The sequence below is a fragment of the Entelurus aequoreus genome, linkage group LG26 (genome assembly GCF_033978785.1).
Source record: "Entelurus aequoreus isolate RoL-2023_Sb linkage group LG26, RoL_Eaeq_v1.1, whole genome shotgun sequence".
In the NCBI taxonomy this organism is placed as follows: domain Eukaryota; kingdom Metazoa; phylum Chordata; class Actinopteri; order Syngnathiformes; family Syngnathidae; genus Entelurus; species Entelurus aequoreus.
In genome coordinates, this window is record NC_084756.1 from 20,554,865 (window position 1) to 20,566,848 (window position 11,984).

The 11,984-nt window shown below is 41.0% G+C and overlaps 1 protein-coding gene across 3 annotated transcripts in view; it reads right to left on the reverse strand.

Annotated features, from left to right (window-relative positions):
• kcnab2a (potassium voltage-gated channel subfamily A regulatory beta subunit 2a) overlaps positions 1–5,185 on the reverse strand; it is a 195,507-nt gene extending 190,322 nt beyond the window's left edge. For 2 of the 3 annotated variants that reach the window (XM_062038247.1, XM_062038244.1), the window contains exon 1: positions 4,908–5,185. The gene's annotated coding sequence lies outside the window, so the exon portion shown is untranslated. The other variant, XM_062038246.1, reaches the window with a different exon arrangement.
• Positions 5,186–11,984: the final 6,799 nt, after the last annotated feature.

The following is an 11,984-nucleotide window of genomic DNA, read 5'->3' on the forward strand; positions in this document are numbered from 1 at the left end:
CACAGTGCCTCAGGCCATGTACAGAAGAACCCAGATACACTATATTGCCAAAAGTATTTGGCCACCCATCCAAATGATCAGAATCAGGTGTCCTAATCACTTGGCCCGGCCACAGGTGTATAAAATCAAGCACTTAGGCATGGAGACTGTTTCTACAAACATTTGTGAAAGAATGGGCCGCTCTCAGTGATTTCCAGCGTGGAACTGTCATAGGATGCCACCTGTGCAACAAATCCAGTCGTGAAATTTCCTCGCTCCTAAATATTCCAAAGTCAACTGTCGGCTTTATTATAACAAGAGTTTGGGGACAACAGCAACTCAGCCACCAAGTGGTAGGCCACGTAAACTGACAGAGAGGGGTCAGTGGATGTTGAAGCGCATAGTGCAAAGACTTTCTGCACAGTCAGTTGCTACAGAGCTCCAAATTCATGTGACCTTCCAATTAGCCCACGTACAGTACGCAGAGAATGGGTTTCCATGGCCGAGCACCTGCATCTAAGCCATACATCACCAAGTCCAATGCAAAGCGTGTGATGCAGTGGTGTAAAGCACGTCACCACTGGACTCTAGAGCAGTGGAGACGCCTTCTCTGGACTGATGAATCACGCATTTCTATCTGGCAATCTGATGGACGACTCTGGGTTTGGAGGTTGCCAGGAGAACGCTACATTTCGGACTGCATTGTGCCGAGTGTGAAATTTGAAATCTCCCACGGCACACCAGACTAATTTCACCCATTTGGGTTAAAAATATTTTTATAGTCCGCTAATTTTGTTGTTGTTGAGTGTCGGTGCTGTATAGAGCTAGTCAGAGTAACCGTGTAATACTCTTCCATATCAGTAGGTGGCAGCCGGTAGCTAATTGCTTTGTAGATGTCGGAAACAGCGGGAGGCAGTGTGCAGATAAAGAGGTGTCTAATGCTTAAACCAAAAATAAAAGGCGAGTGCCCCTATGAAAAGGCATTGAAGCTTAGGGAAGGCTATGCAGAACGAAACTAAAACTGAACTGGCTACAAAGTCAACAAAACCAGAATGCTGGACGACAGCAAAGACTTACTGTGGAGCAAAGACGGCGTCCAAAAGGTACATCCGAACATGACATGACAATCAACAATGTCCCCACAAAGAAGGATAAGAACAACTGAAATATTCTTGGTTGCTAAAACAAAGTAGATGCGGGAAATATTGCTCAAAGGAAGACATGAAACTGCTACAGGAAAATACCAAAAAGAGAGAGAAAGCCACCAAAGACAAGAACTAAAACAGTACACACAGGAAAACAGCAAACAACTCAAAATAAGTCACGGCGTGATGTGACAGGTCGTGACAGTACACCTACTTTGATTATGTAATGGTTGGTTATGGTTTAAAGCAGGGGTGTCCAAAGTGCGGCCCGGGGGACATTTGCGGCCCGCAGCTCGGTTTTTATTGGCCCGCGACACATTCTATAGACAAACTAAACAGGTCCCAAATTAGAACAAAAAACTATACTAAATTAAACGGGACCAAATCCCCCAAAAATGGGACCTGAAAACCAAAATGGCAGACAACTGTATGAGGTTTTTGATGATTTCCGTGTGTCCTGTCATGATGAAAAAGTGTACAAATTTCTTGTGTTACGTGATATGTTCTTGAGTGTACTAAAGCTCGGCGTGGCGAAGTTGGTAGAGTGGCCTTGCCAGCAATCGGAGGGTTGCTGGTTACTGGGGTTCAATCCCCACCTTCTACCATCCTAGTCACGTCCGTTGTGTCCTTGGGCAAGACACTTCACCCTTGCTCCTGATGGCTGCTGGTTAGCATGGCAGCTCCCGCCATCAGTGTGTGAATGGGTGAATGTGGAAATACTGTCAAAGCGCTTTGAGTACCTTAAAGGTAGAAAAGCGCTATACAAGTATAACCCATTTATCATTTATAAAAGTGTTTCAGTCGACCGTATAATAGCAATATTAGCAAATACAAGCTTATTTTCGAGCACAGTTAACATAAATACAAACAAAATCATTATTAAAATGATCATGAATGATTTTATTGCTTTGTTATCCATAACACAAAGCTAAAATGTAGACGTTTTTTTCAAATGTTAGCATATGTTCACCTACATTGTTTTATTTTAAGTATTTTTCATATACAAAATGTATAAAAGTGGCCCTCGCATCCTTCAATTTTTCTGTATGTGGCCCTCGCTGGAAAATGTTTGGACACCTCTGGTTTAAAGTCATATCCAACAACTGCGACGACGACTTTTTATTGTCAACTGAGTTTCCTTTTTTTTTGTGATTTCCGCTGGTGGTGTGCTTTTGATCATCACGCACATAATAAACCTATCAATTACACAAGGCCAAGTACCAAAAGATTTTAAGATAGCAAGAGTAACTACCCTCTTTAAAAAAGGAAGCAAATTGGAACCTGGCAACTACCGACCTGTTTCTATTCTCAGCTCCATTTCGAAAGTAATGGAGAAAATAGTTTATGAACAGGTCGATAGTTACCTTGCCACTAATAAACTCATGTACAAATTCCAATCCGGCTTCAGAACTAACCACTCCACTGACACATGCCTTCTCTATCTGACCGACCACATCAAACATGAGGTGGACGCGGGCAAATACTGCGGCATGGTCATGCTGGACCTTCAGAAGGCCTTTGACACCGTTAACCACGCTATACTGTTGGATAAGCTCAGAGCAATCGGATTTAACAAAACCTATTGGAGCTGGATGCAGTCTTACTTGGAGGGGAGGGAGCAGGTGGTAGAGGTGAACGGCACCATGTCCCCCCCCCTCTCTGTGAGCTGTGGAGTCCCCCAAGGCAGTATATTGGGACCTTTACTGTTCCTAATATACATAAACGACATGTCATCGGCATGCGACTGTGAATTGTTTTTGTTTGCGGATGACTCTGCCTTGCTGGTATCCGACAAGGACAAGTCACAGGTGGAGAAAATCCTCAGTGCTGAGCTCTGTAGAACTTGCACCTGGCTCGCTGACAACAAGCTATCCATCCACTTGGGTAAAACAGAATCCATCCTGTTTGGGTCCCACATCAAACTTAAGAGAGTCAATGACTTCAACATAAAAGTAGGTGACAGTGTCATCACCAGGAAAGATGAGGTCACCTACCTAGGTTCCATTCTAGAGGCTAACCTTTCCTGTGACGAAATGGCAACCAAGGTAATCAAAAAGGTTAATCAACGAACGAGATTTCTGTACAGAATTTCCTCTCTGGTCAACAAAAGCACCTTGAGGATTCTGGCGGGAACTCTCGTTCAACCCTTTTTCGATTATGCATGCACCTCCTGGTACCCTAGCACCTCCAAAACCCTCAAATCTAAACTCCAAACATCTCAGAACAAGCTAGTCAGGTTACTTCTAGACCTCCACCCCAGAGCCCACTTCTCTAAAGTGGGCTGGCTCAAGGTGGAGGACAGAGTTAAACAACTTGCACTGAGCCTAGTCTATAAAATCCGCTACACCTCCCTGATACCGAAGTACATGTCAAACTACTTCCTTAACGTAAATGACCGCCATAACCACAACACCAGGGGGTGCTCCACTAACCACGTTAAACCCAGATTCGGAACTAACAAAGGTCTTAACTCATTCTCTTTCTATGCCACATCAATGTGGAATGCGCTCCCAACAGGTATAAAAGAAAGGGCATCTCTATCCTCCTTCAAAACCGCAATAAAAGTTCACCTCCAGGCAGCTTCAACTCTAAACTAACACCCTCCCCGGATTGCTAATAATCAAATGTAAACAATCAAATGCAGATACTTTTTCTTTTGCCTTCTGATCTCTCTCTCTCTCTATGTCCACTACTTGATGTCCACCCCCCTCCACACCCCTGATTGTAAATAATTCAATGTGATTATCTTGTGTGATGACTGTATTATGATGATAGTATATATGATAGTATATATCTGTATCATGAATCAATTTAAGTGGACCCCGACTTACACAAGTTGAAAAACTTATTCGGGTGTTACCATTTAGTGGTCAATTGTACGGAATATGTACTTCACTGTGCAACCTACTAATAAAAGTCTCAATCAATCAATCAATTTTGGATTTTTTTCAACGCCTTGGCTCAAAAAAGGTTGAAAAGCACTGCCGTGAAAAAAAAACGACCTTGGCCGCAATACGGTATAGATTCTCTGTAAACTTCAGCTAGAAGTGACTAAAGACGGCTTCCAGCAAGTCCAAACCACAAAAGATAGTTTGCATTTCCTGTGCAGGATGACTTGAAAATGCATGACATTTTTTTGACTTTCTGACTGTCTTGGTGGACATTTCTGCAGTGCGAGTGCAGGTTGAAGCTTTTTTTTTTTAAACATAGCAACAACAAAAAAAGGAATCAATGCACATGATTGCACATCTCATCACTCATTCCCTTGAGGCTCGTCGGTCTTTGTGAGGGACAAAGCGTGTAGCGTTGTCAAGGTGACGTCCGTGAAGTCACCGGCCTGTGCCGCACTCTGCTCGCCGCATGCAGCAGTCGGACTGCGGCTGCCTCGATTTTGGCAAGCGGAGGATGGACGCACACCTCCTGGAGCTGCCTCCGCCTCGTCGAGTCATATCGCGGCTCACAACACAAGCCCCCCCCGGCGGCAACACACACACACACACACACACACACACACACACACACACACACACACACACACACTCACACACTCACACACAGTGCTCGGCCGGCCGGAACCTATCACGCCGAAATGCGAACACCACCTCCGGCTTCCGTTAACGCTCCGCCTGGCGACATTGTAGAAGCGGATGTCAAACACGACACAATAATACCCAATTTAGCCATTTTCCATGCTTACACAATAACGCTAACTAATTACCGTGGTTAACGTGTCGTTAGCCGCAAAATGTAAGATAAAAAACACAAACATTAAAGTCTTCTTACTTTCGGTGAAATTGGAGTTCTTTCCGTCTTTTAGTGGGCAGCGTCTGGGTTGTGTTGCTCTCGACACACAACTACCACGCGTTGTGCTTGGCCCCGCCCACACGGCGGCGAGCGCGCTGCAATTGGTCAGTCGGGGCACGACTGCAGCCGGAGCGAGGCCTCTGATTGGACGGAGTCCTCCTCAATCAATTCGGATTCGGCTTCCCGCGTTTGTCTGTGGTGCCCACAGTGGTGTTGCATGATGCTGCCTATATTTAAACTGAGCCAATGCAGCCATGAAATCTAAGAGGTGACCTCCAGTGTTTGAAGGAGGACTTTTTGGTTGTTATTTTTGTTGTTGCCACAGTGTGTATTTTTTTTTTTTTTACCATCTAAAGATGTTTTAGTGTTTAAATAAATAAAACATATCAACAGAGTTTACATAAATACATACCCCATTCATCCAAATGAATCACTATGTTTGTTTCAGTCACTGTTATTTAGTCACTACAGTAATTAGATTAGATTAGATTAGTTTATTTCAAAGGGGACAATGCAATTTCATAAAACACACGACTACACGTTGTTAAAAAAAGCCAGAATTAGCCAGAAGGCTCGTTTTCATCTGTAGTCCCCTGGCCATGATGTAAAAAAGGCAGTAAAATTACAATTTAAAAGAAAAGAAAGAGAGAGGAAAAGAAAAAAGCACACAATTATATACAAAGGGACAAGCGGTAGAAAATAGATGGATGGATGGATAAAGAATAAAATACAACATCAAATAATCAATCAATCAATCAATGTTTATTTATATAGCCCTAAATCACAAAAGTCTCAAAGGGCTGCACAAGCCACAACGACATCCTCGGCACAGAGCCCACACAAGGGACGTCGATGTGAATGACTATGAGAAACCTTGGAGAGGACCGCATATGTGGGTAACCCCCCCCCCCCCCTCTAAGTACAGTCCCTAGTGCAGGGGTCACCAACGCGGTGCCCGTGGGCACCAGGTAGCCCGTAAGGACCAGATGAGTAGCCCGCTGGCCTGTTCTAAAAATAGCTCAAATAGCAGCACTTACCAGTGAGCTGACTCTATTTTTTAAATGTTATTTATTTACTAGCAAGCTGGTCTCGCTTTGCCCGACATTTTTAATTCTGAGAGACAAAACTCAAATATAATTTGAAAATCCAAGAAAATATTTTAAAGACTTGGTCTTCACTTGTTTGAATAAATTCATTAATTTTTTAACTTTGCTTCTTATAACTTTCAGAAAGACAATTTTAGAGAAAAAATACAATCTTAAAAATTATTTTAGGATTTTTAAACACATATACCTTTTAAATTCCTTCCTCTTCTTTCCTGACAATTTAAATCAATGTTCAAGTAATTTTTTTTATTTTATTGTAAAGAATAATAAATACATTTTAATTTAATTCTTCATTTTAGCTTCTGTTTTTTCGACGAAGAATATTTGTAAAATATTTCTTCAAACTTATTATGATTAAAATTCAAAAAAATTATTTTGGCAAATCTAGAAAATCTGTAGAATCAAATTTAAATCTTATTTCAAAGTCTTTTGAATTTCTTTTAAAATTTTTGTTCTGGAAAATCTAGAAGAAATAATGATTTGTCTTTGTTAGAAATATAGCTTGGTCCAATTGTTATATATTCTAACAAAGTGCAGATTGGATTTTAACCTATTTAAAACATGTCATCAAAATTCAAAAATTAATCTTAATCAGGAAAAATTACTTATGATGTTCCATAAATTATTTTTTTAATTTTTTCAAAAAGATTGGAATTAGCTAGTTTTTCTCTTCTTTTTTTCGGTTGAATTTTGAATTTTAAAGAATCGAAATTGAAGATAAACTATGTTTCAAAATGTAATTGTCATTTTTTTCGTGTTTTGTCTTCTTTTAAACCGTTCAATTAAGTGTAAATATAATTAATTATTAATAATAACATAGAGTTAAAGGTAAAATGAGCAAATTGGCTATTTCTGGCAATTTATTTAAGTGTGTATCAAACTGGTAGCCCTTCGCATTAATCACTACCCAAGAAGTAGCTCTTGCTTTCAAAAAGGTTGGTGACCCCTGCCCTAGTGGATCCACATAACAGTGAGAGTCCAGTCCATAGTGGGGCCAGCAGGAGACCATCCCGAGCGGAGACAGGTCAGTAGCGCAGAGACGTCCCCAACCGATGCACAGGCGTGCGGTCCACCCCGGGTCCCAACTCTGGACAGCCAGCACCTCATCTATGGTCACCGGAACCGGAATAACCCGGCGAGGGGGCAAAGGAGAAAAGAAAACAGCAGATCAACTGGTCTAAAAAAAGGGGGGTTTATTTAAAGGCTAGAGTATACAAATGAGTTTTAAGATGGGACTTAAATGCTTCTACTGAGGTAGCATCTCTAACTTTTACCGGGAGGGCATTCCATAGTACTGGAGCCCGAACAGAAAACGCTCTATAGCCCGCAGACTTTTTTTGGGCTCTGGGAATCACTAATAAGCCGGAGTTCTTTGAACGCAGATTTCTTGCCGGGACATATGGTACAATACAGATAGGATGGAGCTAGACCGTGTAGTATTTTATACGGAAGTAGTAAAACCTTAAAGTCGCATCTTAAGTGCACAGGAAGCTAGTGCAGGTTAGCCAGTATAGGCGTAATATGATCAAACTTTCTTGTTCTTGTCAAAAGTCTCGCAGCCGCATTTTGTACCAACTGTAATCTTTTAATGCTAGACATAGGGAGACACGAAAATAATAAGTTACAACATAACATTTATCTTAGCATCAAAACGGGCTCATCTTTTAGTGCTGGCAGCTGTAGGCGTTGATAAGCCACATTTTCAATTTTTTTGTGAAGGCCTTGTAAGTGGTGACCAGTTTAACCTCCTCAGGTACTGAGTTCCACACATTTGCGCTCCTTACTGACCAGGCCGACTTACTGAAAGTGCTCCTGCGCAGAGGAATATAAGTCACCTCTGACAGAGCCTCGAGTGACACACTCACAGCTTTTTCTTTGTTAAAATTAAAGTTAAAGTACCAATGATAGTCACACACACACTAGGTGTGGTGAAATGTGTCCTCTGCATTTGACCCATCCCCTTGTTCACCCCCTGGGAGGTGAGGGGAGCAGTTAGCAACAGCGGTGCCGCGCCCGGGAATCATTTTTGGTGATTTAACCCCCAATTCCAACCCTTGATGCCGCGTGCCAAGCAGGGAGGTAATGGGTCCCATTTTTATAGTCTTTGATATGACTTGGCCGGCGGGTTTGAACTCACAACCTACCAATCTCGGGGCGGACACTCTAACCACTAGGCCACTGAGTAGGTGATGGCAGATGAACTCTACCAGAGGATCTGGAGCCAATTCATGCAGTACTTTATAGGTCAGTTTTAAGTCTGCAAATGTGTGAAGACTTACCACTTGTGTTCACATCCACAGGAACCACATGGGTTAGCCAACTCTATACAGTATTTACAACCTTACTAGTGTTCACTTCACAGCCACAGATGGTTAATCTAGTTCACAGGTGTCAAACTCAAAGCTGGGGGGCCAGTTCTGGCCTGCTAAAGCCTGAAAAAAATGGGTTTCAATACAGTGTGTATTTTAATGGGGGATTGTGCCTATCAATCACAATTAGGGATGTCCGATAATGGCTTTTTGCCGATATCCGATATTGTCCAACTCTTTAATTACCGATACCGATATCAACCGATACCGATATCAACCGATATATACAGTCATGGAATTAACACATTATTATGCCTAATTTGGACAACCAGGTATGGTGAAGATAAGGTACTTTAAAAAAAAATTAAAATAAAATAAAATAAGATAAATAAATTAAAAACATTTTCTTGAATAAAAAAGAAAGTAAAACAATATAAAAACAGTTACATTGAAACTAGTAATTAATGAAAATTAGTAAAATTAATGTTAAAGGTTAGTACTATTAGTGGACCAGCAGCACGCACACTCATGTGTGCTTACGGACTGTATCCCTTGCAGACTGTATTGGTATATATTGATATATAATGTAGGAACCAGAATATTAATAACAGAAAGAAACAACCCTTTTGTGTGAATGAGTGTAAAAAAAAAAAAAAAAAATGATACAGATAAAAAAAAACCGATACCGATAATTTCCGATATTACATTTTAACACATTTATCGGCCGATAATATCGGCAGGCCAATATTATCGGACATCTCTAATCACAATCCCTATGTAAGACAATAACACGTTTTCTTTTTTCATGCATTCTAATACGGCAAGTATGAGGGGGCTCACAATGCAGCAAATACGCATAAAGTGAGAAAAATACCTAAATATTACAAAACCCAAAACCAGTGAAGTTGGCACGTTGTGTTGTGCGTAAATAAAAATAATACAATGATTGGCAAATCCTTTTCAACTTATATTCAATTGAATAGACTGCAAAGACAAGATATTTAATGTTCGAACTGAGAAACTTAGTTTTTTTTAGCAAATAGTCATTAATGTAGAATTTAATGGCAGCAACACATTGCAAAACAGTTGGGAAAAGGGCATTTTTACCACTGTGTTACATGGCCTTTCCTTTTAACAACACTCAGTAAACGTTTGGGAACTGAGGAGACCAATTTTGAAGCTTTTCAGGTGGAAAACCTACTCAGTGGCCTAGTGGTTAGAGTGTACGCCCTGAGATCGGTAGGTTGTGAGTTTAAACCCCGGCCGAGTCATACCAAAGACTATAAAAATGGGACCCATTACCTCCCTGCTTGGCACTCAGCATCAAGGGTTGGAATTGGGGGTTAAATCACCAAAAATTATTCCCGGGCGCGGCACCGCTGCTGCTCACTGCTCCCCTCACCTCCCAGGGGGTGAACAAGGGGATGGGTCAAATGCATAGGACACATTTCACCACACCTAGTGTGTGTGTGACAATCATTGGTACTTTAAAACTTTAACTTAATTCTTACCCATTCTTGCTTGATGTACAGCTTAACTTGTTCAACAGTCCGGGGTCTCGGTTGTGGTATTTTAGGCTTCATAATACGACACACATTTTCAATGGGAGACAGGTCTGGACGACAGGCAGGCCAGTCTAGTATCCTCACTCTTTTACCATGAAGCCACGTTGTTGTAACACGTGGCTTGACATCGTCTTGTTGAAATAAGCAGGGGCGTCCATGATAACGTTGCTTGGATGGCAACATATGTTGCTCCAAAACCTGTATGTACATTTCAGCATTAATGGTGCCTTCACAGATGTGTAAGATACCCATGTCTTGGGCATTAATACACCCCCATACCATCACAGATGCTGGCTTTGCGCATAGAACATTCCGGATGGTTCTTTTCCTCTTTGTTCCGGAGGACACGGCGTCCACAGTTTCCAAAAACTATTTGAAATGTGGACTCGTCAGACCACAGAACACATTTCCACTTTGCATCAGTCCATTTTAGATGAGCTCGGGCCCAGCGAAGCTGGCTGCGTTCCTGGTTGTTGTTGATGAACGGCTTTCGCTTTGCATAGAGTTTTAACTTGCACTTACAGATGTGGCGACCAACTGTAGTTACTGACAGTGTTTATTTTTAGTTTATTTTAAGTGTTCCTAAGCCCATGTGGTGATATCCTTTACACACTGATGTCGCTTTTAGATGCAGTACCGCCTGGGGGATCGAAGGTCCGTAATATCAGCGCTTACGTGCAGTGATTCTCCGAACCTTTTGATGATATTACGGACCGTAGATGGTGAAATCCCTAAATTCCTTGCAATAGCTCGTCTCTTATATCAACATGATAACTGTATCATGATAACTGTGTCATGCTAACGTTTTATGTTAACTTTTTAGCAATTTAAAAAAAAATGTTTCACCTAAAATAAGTGCATTTTAATACTTAGCACTATCTTGGAAGAACGCTAACTGGTCTTATGTCATCATGTTAACGTTAGCATGCTAACTTTTTCAGCTAAATTTGTATGTTTAAACCTAAAAATCATGGATTGTTTATGCTTGGCGCCATCTTGGAAGTATGCTAACATATTTTATATTAGCATGCTAACTTAAACATGCTAATGTTTTATGTTAGCTTTTTAGCTAATTCTGGATGTTTTACCTAAAAGTCATGGTTTTTGTTACTTGGTGCCACCTTGGAAGTATGCTAATGTCATGTTTTATGCTCGCTTTGTAGCTAATTTTATATGTTGGGACGGCGTGGCGAAGTTGGTAGAGTGGCCGTGCCAGCAATCGGAGGGTTGCTGGTTACTGGGGTTCAATCCCCACCTTCTACCATCCTAGTCACGTCTGTTGTGTCCTTGGGCAAGACACTTCACCCTTGCTCCTGATGGGTGCTGGTAGCGCCTTGCATGGCAGCTCCCTCCATCAGTGTGTAAATGTGTGTGAATGGGTGAATGTGGAAATACTGTCAAAGCGCTTTGAATAACTTGAAGGTAGAAAAGCGCTATACAAGTATAACCCATTTATTATTCATGTAAAACTAGTGCATTTTAATGCTTGGCTTCGTCTTAAAAGTATACTAACTTATCCTATGTCATCATGCTACTGTTAGCATGCTAACGTTTTATACTAGCTTTTTAACTAATTTTGTTTGTTTAAACCTAAACACTATGGATTTTGATACATGGCGCCATCTTGGACGTATGTTAACGTCGCTTATATCAGCATGATAATTGTATCATGATAACCGTATCATGCTAACGTTTTAGCAATTTTTAAAATGTTTTCACCTAAAAAGTGCATTTTAATACTTAGCACTATCTTGGAGGTACTAATGTTAGCATGCTAACTTTTTCAGCTAAATTTGTATGTTTAAACCTAAAAATCATGGAATGTTTATGCTTGGCGCCATCTTGGAAGTATGTTAACATCTTTTACAATAGCATGCTAACTTAAACATGCTAATTTTTTATGCTAGCTTTTTGGTAATGTATGTTTGTACCTAAAAATCAATAGATTTTGAAAACAATGCTTATAACAATATTTGTATCAGCTATAAACTGCTGCTTACATCGTGGTAGTTACGATTACAAATGTAGTAGCAATGGGTCTGCAGCCGTGCAGACGAGACTACCTACTACGAGGGA